The 12,699-nt window shown below is 35.9% G+C and overlaps 1 protein-coding gene across 11 annotated transcripts in view; it reads left to right on the forward strand.

The window, feature by feature from the left end:
- The first annotated feature begins 2,731 nt into the window (after nt 1-2,731).
- Nucleotides 2,732-12,699, forward strand: part of LOC145670500 (uncharacterized) — a 63,727-nt gene continuing 53,759 nt past the window's right edge. For 4 of the 11 annotated variants that reach the window (XM_081739244.1, XM_081739235.1, XM_081739246.1 and 1 more), the window contains exons 1-2: nt 2,756-2,877; nt 12,085-12,259. The gene's annotated coding sequence lies outside the window, so the exon portion shown is untranslated. Of the gene's footprint in view, nt 2,878-3,111; nt 3,341-12,084; nt 12,295-12,699 lie in introns of all 11 variants that reach the window. The other 7 variants (XM_081739240.1, XM_081739237.1, XM_081739239.1 and 4 more) reach the window with 7 other exon arrangements.

Consider the following 12,699-nt stretch of genomic DNA (forward strand, 5'->3'; position numbering starts at 1 on the left):
TATCATCGTTCCATGGAAGACGATGGCAAACCATCATGGGTTCACTTTGCCCAGGGAACTTCGGGCCAAAGATCTACCTTCGGACAGGACACTGCATCATCATAATGAAATTCCACTAATCGATCATCGCGTCCTTTGTATATTGAGGTGTCATCAGTGATACTACACAGAAAATGACGGCTTCTAATATACTATCTTCGTATGGTATTCAATATATAGTATTATTTATGGCATTAAATATCTTCTGAACCGCTAACGAAATATTTTTTACCCGTTTATCTAAGGTTGCAGCTTATGTGGCTATGAGGAGAACGTTTAGGGCAGTTGTTCTAATACTTGCTGAGATAAGCAATAAAAATCGCAGTCGCTCTTCTGAAGCAAGACGTCTATTGAGTGAAGTTAATTGTCAGTTTATGTTCCAACTCAACTTGTTCACACTTTTTCTTGGAAAGTTGAAAAGATTGTCAGATTATCTACAAAATAAGGAGAGCACACTAGCTGATGCTGTTTTAGTTACGAAGGGTGTAGTGGATTACTTTACTGAAATTTGAAACACAGTCGAGGAGTTCGAAAAAATTTGGAATGAGTCTTTGAATCTTGATTAAAATAACGGTATATTTCTAACGGGCCTAATGTCCAAAACACGATCACTTCCCCACCATTTACGTCTGTATATTATGACTGAGCATATATCGGTTGAGGAAGAAGATATCTAATCCCCAGAAGACTACAGACTTCGACCGTAGGCCCCTAGGCCCAATAATTTTTTCCTCCCCTAGTCTGGTTAAAGTTACTTCCCTAAAAACCTTTATAAAAAAATTATATCAGGCCTATATGTTAATTGCTTAAACACCACTCCACGATGCAATTTTATCATTGCAAATTTTTTGAGGAATTTACCTGGTTCTGGGCTCAACAAAATACCGTTAGTGTATTAACAAAAGATTGGTGAATAACTGGTTTTGTTCAATTTAGCCATTTGAGCAAATAAATAAAAAAAAACTCTGTAGTAAAAAAATAAGTAAATAAGAAAAAAACAGCCAATTCTCTCGTGTTTGAGATCAATGTTGTAACGAAATTGATGCATAATGTTGAAAAATAGTTTAACTTTACCAACAATTATTTGTTCCAATGAACTTCAAATTCAGAATGCTTTATTAGCTTGTTTTTTTAATCAATTCAAAAAATATGTTAAGTTATGGCTATTTATTTTTATTTCTAGATATTTTTAAAAAAAATTTCTCTCGGCGGTGCGCCCTCTGGGACCTTGCCCCCATAGGCCCGGGCCTATTGGGAAATCCGGCCCTATGTCTAGCATATCTTTTGCTGTTACGGTAGATATTTGAAAGTATCCACTGTATTGAAAGAATTTTTGTTTTCTGAATTTTGACATTTCCATAACCCGACCCTGGAAACTAAATTAGGCTTAGTAAACGGGAACTGGTTAACCGTAAATAGTTAAAATTGGTATCGATCGATTTGTTTTGTCAAGCTGAATCGATTGATATATAATTTGCATATGTTTGGTTGCTGATTCTACCCCACCATCGGAAACTTAATTAAACCGGAAGTACTTGAAATTGTTATCGATCGATTTGTTTTGTGAAGCTGAATCGATTGATATATGGATTGTCTATGTTTCGTTGCTGATTATACCCCACCCCCGGAAACTAAATTAGTCTCAGTAAACCGGAAGTAGTTAAATTTGGTATCGATCGATTTGTTTTGTCAAGCTGAATCGATTTATATGTAGATTGTATATGTTTTGTTGCTGATTATACCCCACCAAGTGTCGCATACGTGACCCTTAAGTAGCCCACAGAATAACTATGCATATGGCCCTTCGCCCGCCTACAGAAAACTAAATTAGGCTCAGTAAACCGATTAAATTTGGTATCGATCGATTTATTTTGTCAAGGTGAATCGATTAATATATAGATTGTATATGTTTCGTTGCTGATTATACCCGACCCCCGGAAACTAAATTATTCCTTAGGGAGAGAAATTTTAAAAAATAGCATTAAACGGAAAAATATTTTTTTCTTGAAGGTAATTGCAATGAAACATTTTATAAATTTTGTATTTGATATATGTATCACCATTATTTCCACGCTAATCTTTGTTTAATTGTTGTCAAGTGAAATTATTGTAATTATTCTTGCATAATTATTTAGAAGCTATTGTATGCAGTAACGAATGAAACATATGTATCCCTTTTCTTTCATTTCTACTATTTTTAAAAAGAAAAAAATTTACAATTGATGTTACACCAGGCCCCTAATCAGGGAGACGGTCCACATAAATTTTTGCTGCCCCCTAAAATTTTCACGGTAGGCTTGCAAATGGACTATAATATAGTGATAAAGTATAATATGGTTGAATCGTCCCCCTCTTACTTCCCCCCCTACAATTTTGGGCTGGTTACCGGCCTGTGTGACAATGTTAATACGTTAATAAAGAACATGATAATAAAAGAATGATAAGTATTGACCGTGATTGAAGGATTTATTCAAATAAGACTGAAACTCTTTCTTTTAATTCATAAAATTGAGTGAAGCACTAAATCATTTCTTTCCATTTAGAATTTAGGCCTAATACAAATGTGTGAATTTTTTGCAGTTTTGTTAACAGCGTTTTTTCCTACTTTTTTTAAAATCTAATTTTATAATGTAGCGGAAAATACCAGAATTTCAGTAAGGGTAGCGGAACGTGCCGGAATTTGACGATACAGTAGCGACTTTTCGAGCTGGGGACCTGGCAACGCTGTTGGTAATGAAGGCTTCTAATATATGTTCTATGAAATTACATTTTATATGCACGTACTGAATTAAGCCTCTTAAAGGTACAATTGTTTGTGTATATTCGATGTAAGAGAAGGTAAATGCATTTGGCAACAAGTTTTTCAAGAATACAGAAGAAGAAAACTATTCCTCATAGTGTTGTCAATCTTTTTTTGTGTGTGTGATTTTAATGTAGGTCAGAATTATGTATAGAATATAGGAAAATCTAGGAAAGTTAATATTACTAATAATGGCAACGAAAGATTTCTCTTTTTCTCACGTTTATTTTCTCCTTCATATCTTATGTAGATACAGAATAATTCTTTTTCAGATTTACACCAAATGGAGTGCACGGTTATAGTTAAGGAGCCGTACTTCCCATTTAGGGAAGGACGAGAAACGCCATATTTTCAGGAATTATTCATTGACTATCTAGGATGTTAAAAAGTAGGTAATAGACTGAGTTCTTGCCCTTGTACTTAGGTTGTTTAGGTAGTGCAGCAGTAAGATGTATCCTCGTGCACGGGAGATGAGAAGTAGCTGTTCTTAACTATTACCGAGTGCACTTTTAAGTTTATAGATAAAAAAATTATTGTTGATCACGTAGCATACAGAGTCGCGTCCTATTCCGTTTCATGGGATCATACTTATGAAAGAAGCATACATTATATATTCATGAGATGTGAACTTTTAGCAGTAAATGCACCCTCTCTGCCTTAGTGTTTCTTAAGGAAATATTTGCATCAATTGGTATAGATTCACTTTAGGAGGTCAGACTATAATACGCGAACCGGCAAGTTGTCGTAAGTAATTCATTCATTTTTGGTTCGGTAAATGATTCCGATTCGAAGGGAACTCAGTCCTCGCAACAGTTCCTTCGAAATGGAATAGCATTACTCAAGCAGACGGTTCTATCAAATTTTGACCTTTTGTTACATTTTAAAATTAGCTTAGAGTTTTGTATTTCTTTTAGCAGACCATGCATTAATTTAGAAGCTCCATTACTGCACTTAAATTGACTTAAGGAGAGCTCAGTATAAATACAGAGCTGATTGCAGCAAAAAACCCCCAGCGCATAAAACACGAAACAACTTGTGCTACTTGACCGCTAAAAAGCACGAATGCTATCCGAGTCAGAGCTAGTGATGGGCAGTGAGAATATTCTCGGTGGGACGGAAACAAAAATTGGGATTATTACCGGTTTTTTCCTTGCATATAAGTTCCCGGGAAGGAATTTGTTTCCATTTTTTTACTTTGTCTTCCAAATTATAAGAACCATGAGACTAATTACTTTATTTTCATTTATTATGGGTTACTTCTAGGTTTTAATAATTTTGAAGTTAGAAGATTAAAATTCGTTGACTGTACTTTATACAACTAATAATAAGATTTTCAAATTCCATGTGCACTAAAAAATAGCAAAGTACTAATTTACAAATGATGAAAAGGAACCAGTTTGTAAAGTAATGTAGATACTCTAGAAATAGAGATAAAGTACTATTAATACAATGTAAGAGCTAACTTGCTTTCATCCTTTCCTCGAAATTTGACCTAGGTTAGATACACCTAAGTACTGAAGGTACTCCAGGCTAACCACATATAACTTTAATTACATTTGCACAAGGAGAGTAAATAAAATGACATTTGCAATATTGAAGAAAGGAAGAAAAATACTTTCGAACAATAAAGATCTTTCTCTTGTTGAGATCACTCCGGGAAGCAATTTAGCTGATAGAATTCATGTTTATCTCCTTGATGCTAAATACCACTTCTAGAATACTATTGATCCAACATAACTAAAGGATGTTTTTATTTCATAATGCAACAACTAGTACTTAATAAAAGACAAACTAAAATTTATTGTTATGAGAAAAAAACTCCAACGACAGAGATCCACTTCTTGCACGGGAACGAAAAACACTGAAGGACACATTGAATGTTGTAATTAAAAAAAGAAGAATCTAGGTTTAAGATTTTGGTTCTCAATTTCGGTTTTATCTTCACTAGTCCTGCTTATCACAACAATTTCGACACAAGATAAGAAATGTTAATACATCCCCTAAATTTCCAAAGAATAAATTTCTTAAGGTTAGGGTTAGTTTTGTCCAAAATGAACTTTGTTTAGTTAATCCAAGTCATACTACAAGTACATTCCTAAAATTTTGTAGATTTCGAGTTACATAGGGTAAAATACAATTCCTATTCATTCATTTCGTCTTTTTAGTCACACATATTGCACTATTACGTGCGTATGAATAAGACTCGTCCAAGGTACAGTCACGAACATTAATAAATGGAGGCTGAAGCCATTATTTCTTATGCCTCCAACCTTCATTTATTAATGTTCGTGACTACAAATATATAAAATACGTAGTAATGACAAACCCATCCCATTAACTTAAACTACTGTGCTACATATACGATGTAAAATCAGTACAAAACGATATATATTTCCAAAACTATCAATAGTTAATTGAATTAAACTACTCTGCTATAGCTACGATATAAAAGCAGTACAAAACAATATATTTTTTCAAAGCTATCAATAGACAAATTCATTTACATATCTAAAAATTCATTTACAGAATAAAAGCAGGGCTGCAACAGATATGTTTTCATTAACCTCTTGAACTCTCCTTTTGGTTCTGTCCTTCGAATATACTGAGGAAGTTTATTGTACAATACGGTACCCATAAACATTGGATTCCTTTCATATAGCTTACTGCAATGCTGTTTGCTGGGGATTTTATCCTTGCGTCTGGTATCATATTTGTGTTGATGGTGTGTTAAATAAGTCGATGTTGTTTTTGACAAAGAGCAACAGTCGAAATAAGTAAAGAAAGGGTAAAGACAATATTTTAAATTCCTTAAATATTGGCCTACATGTTTTTATTTATTTATTTATTTTTTTTTTATTTTGGCCCCTGTTATAGTTCTTAAAAGCCTTTTTTGAATCACGAACAACATATTACTTTTTCGAGTATTTCCCCGGAATATTATGCCATATGTAAGTAAAGACTGAAAGAGCCCGAAATATAAGTTACGAATCGTGTCTAGTTCTAAAACATAGATGATGGACTTTAATGCATATAGCATTTTATTGAGTTTTTGGGCCAGTGAAATTATGTGAGTCTCTCAGGACAGAGTGTTTTTAGCCAGAGTCCCAAAAACTTGGTAGAGTTTGAGTAAATGATTTTATGATTATTTAACATTATATTAATTTCTACGCACTGCTTATTTTGAATGTGATGGAAATTTAGAGGCGTACATTTGTCTGTGTTTAATTTTAGTTTGTTTTGGGCAAATCAGTTTCCTAAACTACAAGTTCAGGGTGGCCACTCACCTGGAAAACCGGGAAAAGTCAGGGAATTTTTTTAATTGTGGAAAAGTCAGGGAATTTTGATGAAAAACATGGAATTTTTTACTCGGGAGAAAATTTACGTTCTGCTGTATTCCTAGCCATTTAGCCGGTTTATATACAAAATAGCTTTGGTCGCTGGGGGCTTCGCCCCCAGATTTCTCCTTCCTTCCAGGTTTCGTTTATCTAGCTCTGCTGGTTTGGGCTGCGCATACTTTCTTCATATTCTTTTGTCATTTAGTGCTGCCCATGAATTGAGCTGGAGCGAAATCGGGACCATTTTGTAATTAACACACTTGTTTAGTTCGGTGGCTGCTTGATTTCCAGAATTCGCTCGGGGCTGCATCCCTGCATCCCGTTTTGGTGGTCACGTGATTAATATAAAGGTTGAACGATAGTTGAGTATTTCTGCCGGAAGAGTTCCGAATGTGTGTCGAATTCCACAAAATGTGTGGAATTTTGGTTAATGCGTGTATTTCTATGTGGAATCAAAAACTGTGTGGATTCCACATGCATTTGTACTCAGTGGCGGCATTACTTTTTGCGCCACACGATTAATTGGCCATGCTTTTTTTTACAGATATTTGACCTTTTGACCACCAATTTGAAGTAATGGCATTCCCCTCCCCCTAGTTTTTACACCCAATTCCGCTACTGCATGTACTATTGTTCTAAAAAAAAAAAATCAGCTTCAAACAAATTTTTCTGATTTCTTAAAAGCACATTTTAATAGTGCTCATTTACTTCAGTTCCGTTGTTTTGTTACACAATATTTCCCATCTATGTCGACCTGTTCCCCGGTTGCATAACCACCACACGCCACTGCTGGCACGACAAAACCTTTGGGACCCGGGCCTACCTAAAGTTGTTAATGCCGGCTTTCTAGATCAAAGTCCGCTACTTCTTAATACAGGTAGCTCCATAATTGTCCTCTCCATTCATTTGTGATGTCAAAGAACGATCGCATAACCTTGTACTGCAATATGACAGAGGTTGCTAATAAGCACACTGGTGAAGGTATTGTATATTTGTTGTTAAATCCGGAGAAATATTTGATTGCAAATTAACGAATAATAAGTAGATAATGAGTAGAACAGGTTCTTGATTTGAATTTTGCAATTTTAAACCGATTTTATGTAAATTCTGTAATGGTGTTTTTCCAAGAAAATAAATTTAAGAATTATTGACTACTTATTTTTTAAACATATATTTGTTTAAAAAAGAAATGAAAATTTCAGTCAAGGGAGTTGAGGATTGTCGCAGGGTGCGGGCTCCACCTCCATTGGCCATTTCCTAGCTATGGGCCTGGATCAAAATACCATGTTTTCGAGTAATTCTTTTTCTTAACACATGGACTTCTTTGCCGTATAACTCACATGATTTGTGTTTAATAATGGTTTACGGGTTTGCAGGGCCGGCGACAGGGGAGGGGGAATAGGGGACAAATTCCCGGGGGCCTGGAATCACAAAAGAACAATTAAAAGCAATAATTGTACTGGAATTTAGGGGTTCGTGTCCCTGAGTTGACCAAGGTTCCTATATATACCAATTTTAGATCTCTAGAAATTTTCTGGAAAAGTCAGGGAATTTTGAAATTCCAAATGAGTGGCCACCCTGAAGTTGTCTCGTCAATTTTATCGCAGATAATATATTTTGTACCTTTTATTCTTAGGCTCTTGTCATCTGCGTACATAGTTGTATTTCCTAATGATTCGTCATGTACCAAATCATTTACGTATAACGAAAATAATATGCGTCCTAGTATCGAACCCTGAGGGACGCCGGTAAAGATGCTTCTAAATTGAAATTCATAAGTTGCTCATTCATCTATGTCTGATGAAAAAGATATTTCAACAGCTTGGTTGCGGTTTTGCAAATAAGATTTAATCCACGAGTTAATGACTCCTCTTAGACTGTAACTGTTAAGTTTATCGATAAGAATCGATATCGATAAGTTTATCGGACAGAATCAAAACCTTTGGATAAATCTAGAAACATTTCGACGCATTTTTTGCCTTTGTCCAGTAGGGTACATCGAATTTCCACTTTTTAATATACTTACCCTTAGCGATTTTTTTACGCCGATTAGTTAGTTTCTGTAGGGGCCACTAACGGCCTAAAGTTTCAAACATTTGTTAAAAAATACATTTTTTAAAAACAAATTATACATATTTACTTTTACGAAAACATTTTACCCTCAGTAGTTATTTTTGGCAGAAAAGTACATGTTTTACGTGAAAAAAATTTGAGCTTGATCGGTCAAGTCCTTCAAGTGCCACCAGCGTCTTAAAATTTGGACGAAACGCCCCAAAGATATATTTTAATCAGTGTTTTGTAAAAAAAAAAAAAGTTTTCGTTTCTTATAAACAGCTAATTACGTAAGAAATGTGGCATTCAAGGTAAAAAAATAGACTTTATAGTAGAATGAATGTTATCAATTAACACACATACCAATAGTTGTCCAACTTACGTTCATAGCTCGAAAAAAATAACAAGTGATTATTTTTGTAGATAAATCTCCTTTTAATAAAACACCTCCACTGCATAGAATGAAGTCGCCTAAAAGCGAGTTTGTTGTAAAATTAAAAGTGGAGTAGCATCAAGAGAAAAGCAAAAAGTGACTCATTGTTAGTGTGTCTGCAGATGTGATTAGGAGTTATTTTTCGTTGCTTTCTAGACAGAAAAATAGGTGTTTGATGTGGAAATAGTTTACGTTGCTGATTGTGTTTAAGTGAAAAAAATACGTGTGCGTTTTTGAAGGATTGCGTCCTACTTGTGCTTGTCGGCACTCATTGAATGTGTCAGTTCGTCATTCCAATGGTGCGGCAAGTTTGTTGAGGCCTTGCGTTGACAAAAGTGTCTAACTCTTCAAAATTGGTTTCGGTGAACAAACTATCAAGTATCCGTAAAGATATCACCTAAAAGGAACTCACGTTTGAATGTAAGGAACTTTGTCCATAATGTCATTGTATTCCCTGCGGAATTCACCTTTAGTCAGCTTCCAACAATCGCTGATATTCTTAAGCAATTCTTGTGAGAAAGAGAGAACACGAAATGGAATACAGCATCTCAGAAGGACGCTTCTGCAAAACTCTAACTCATTCAGTGGCAACGAAAGTAATTGAAATTTGGGAAAATGCATCAATCAGCGGTGCAGCTATTTTCAGCGAGCAACAGGTTATAGCGTTGATTTTACATATCACAAAAAGGTCCGTCAGCTGCAAAAGTTCAAGGACAATCCCCTTTCCTTTGCTTCCAAAGTTGCAGAATTCCAGGCGTTCGCCACCAAAACTTTGATATCTCTTCTTGTAAATGCTTCGACCCGGTTGTTTGCACTTGTGCGAGAAAGAAGAAAGTGCCTAAATCGGAGGTTTCATCTTTAATTGACCAGAGAACCACCCGATAGATGCGTGTGGCAGGACTTGATAGAAAGGAGACACAGAAACGTGTCAAACATTTATTGCGTAAAATTCGAGGTCAGAAAAATCAACCAAAGCCCAATGACGTTAGTAGTTTCGGAAGACAAAACGATAGTGTCCCTTTACAAAATGAATCGAGAGAAGAGTGTGATTCCACTGTCGAGTTTCTCCCTGCGCTTAAAAGAAAGAGGACTAGCCCTTCTAAACAAATGGGAGTTAGGTTGCCGACGTTCTCCAATGCAGTATATAGATGTAATATATCAGGCCGCAATTATCGCTTCGACGCTTTTGGCAGATATCATACTGGTTACCCCAGTTCATAAGGAGAATGTGATCGACCAACGCAAGATTTTGAGAGAGAAGAAATCCTTAAGGAACGCCATCGTTGAATTGGCGAGGGCATCGCTTGAATCGACCAAAGTAAAAGCTTTATACTTCGACAGAAGAAAGAATAAGACTCTCACCCTTGAGACTAAAGGCGGCCTCAACCACCCAATAAAGAGAAAAAAGATCACTACGAACTCCTACAGAAGCCAGGATAGAACTATTTTGGCCACGTCCCTCCTTCATCTGGAAGAGGAGAGAGCATACGGGTTGCCATCACAAAGTTCTTTGTTCATCAAAATATCACCATTTCCGATCTGGTTGTTTTGGGTTGCCACGGTACTGCTACCAACACTGGTCGGAAGAATGGTGCGATGGCACATATTGAAGTCTTCCTAAACAAACCCCTTCAGAGAATCGTCTGTATAATACACACGAAGGAGCTCCCATTTCGACATTTGATTGAATTCATAGCCGGCAAGTCTACTGGACCAATACATTTAGAGGAGCAATAGGATCAGCACTTCTAACCTGCGAAGAGTTGCCACTCCAGTTTTCAGCCCGTTCCAGTAGACTGGGAACTCAACTTCACTGAGGATTCATTAACCACGGATCAAAAATATTTGCTGAATATCTGCCAAGCGGTTTCTTCGGGAGAATGTCCAGTTGGGTTAGCTCACACGAAGCCTGGTAAAATTTATCAAGCCAGATGGCTAACTACGGCAAATAGGGTGTTACGTTTGTACGTAGGAACAAAAGGACGCACTAATGAACTAAAGACCATCATCCAGTGCAACATGACGGTCTACGCACCACTCTGGTTTGCTGTGATCCGTAATCCATCGTGTGCAGAAGGAGCTCGTCATTTGTGGCAACTTTATCACAACTTCTCACCACACGGAAGCGAAATACAGGAAAATTCATCTAGTGATCCGTAGAAATGTGTGGTACGGCCATCTTGAGAACCTACTTCTATCAATGTTGGCTGACCAAGTTGCTAAAGTACGAGAGCTTGGCTGGAGGCGACTCCTAAAAGCAAGACAAACGACCCAACCTGGTGATAGCGTACCGGTGCGAGAATTCATCGCCCCTGAAATCAACTTAGAAGCGACAAACCTTGTTAATATGATTAATTGGTCAACATGCACAGTGATGGAGCCACCACTGACAAAACACTTGAGCCTGCAAAAGCTAAGAGAAAATGTAAAGACGGCTCCAATGGCTGATGAATCTAATACATCCTTACCCTGTCACACTCGCGCTGTAAAAAGAATGGTGAAGTTGGTGACAAGCGGCATCAGCGGTATGTGGGCAAGAAGCATGACATAGATTTGTCCTAGCAACACTACAATCAAGAAAAAACGTACCAGAATTTAATACAAAAAAAAAAAAACACACAATTTGAGGTAAAAGAGTGAGGATATGAACTTGCACTACCATATGCAACATTAGTATATAAGGGTGGGGGAAACTCGAACAGCAGCCACCTCCTCGTGGTGAGTTCTGGGTTATTTCCATAATTAATGTTTGGAAATAAGTAAAGATCTGTAGATGTAAAACAAACTCTTTCTTATCTAATTAACGATCCAGATGAATCACAAACAATGCAACTTAATTTTAAGAAATGAAAAAAGTAGGGACACAATTGTCCATATTTTAAGCTACTTGTGGCACCCGAATGACTTGACTCATCAAGCTGAATTTTTACACGGAAAATATAGACTTTCTACATAAACAAAACCACATAGGATAACCATATTTCATAAAAGTACATATTTTACATTTTTTAAAAATAACATTTATTTTTTAACAAAATTTTAAAAATTTCGGCAGTTGGTGGTACCTAAAGATATTGACCAATCGACTTACAATTTTTTACACGTTATATGGATCCCATTTCACAAAAAAATATCACTAAGGGTAAGCTGATTTTAAAATAAATAGAAATTCGATGCACCCTATTGTCCAGGGCATCCGTAACCTCATTGATATAATTATATATAGCAATTTCAGTTTATTTGCATTTTTCAGACCCGAACTGTGAAGGTAAAATTACATTATGCTTAGATAGGAATGGTATAATTTGGTTGAGAAAGGCCCTCTCTATAATTTTTGAGAAAGAAAACAACAAGGAAATTTGTAATTTTCGTATTGTCCTCTTACTTATATAGCGGTTTAACCTTGGCATATTTTAATTTTTCAGGAAAGATGCCTCTCTGAAATGACATATTGATGAAGTAAGGCATGGTTCCGAGATGTGAATGCTGCATTTTTTGATGATGGCAATTGGTATTTCATCCAGACCAGGAGACCACTTTGACTTCAATGACATTATTATATTATGCAGCACTCTTCGTAAAGTGAGGCGTAAAAACATGGTACCGATAGTTGTATTTATATTGGAAATGTTTCGGTACGATTTATCATTATGGAACATGCTGGTTATGTAAACATGTGTAATAATTATTGAAGGCGTTTACAATATGGTCTGGATATGTAACTTTGCTTCCATTAACATCCAATTCAGTAATTTCATTTTTCGTTTTGATGCTACGTTTTAACTCTATGTTTACTAGCTTCCACATAGCTGCCTGTTTGTTCTTACAATTGTCTATATAATTTGAGTAATGTGATTTCTTGACAAATTTAAACAGCTTTTTATAAACAATTTTGTAGCGTTGATAATATTCTTGTCCTTCTGGATATAAATTCTCTTTTTATACGCTATATTTAGAAACCTTAGTGTTTTGCTTGATGTTTTAATACCGGTGGTTACTCGTGTTTTTTTATTATATGTAGATGTAGGAACAGAATACAT

The sequence above is a fragment of the Thermobia domestica genome, chromosome 14 (assembly GCF_964235325.1).
Source record: "Thermobia domestica chromosome 14, izTheDome1.hap1.1, whole genome shotgun sequence".
Lineage (NCBI taxonomy): Eukaryota > Metazoa > Arthropoda > Insecta > Zygentoma > Lepismatidae > Thermobia > Thermobia domestica.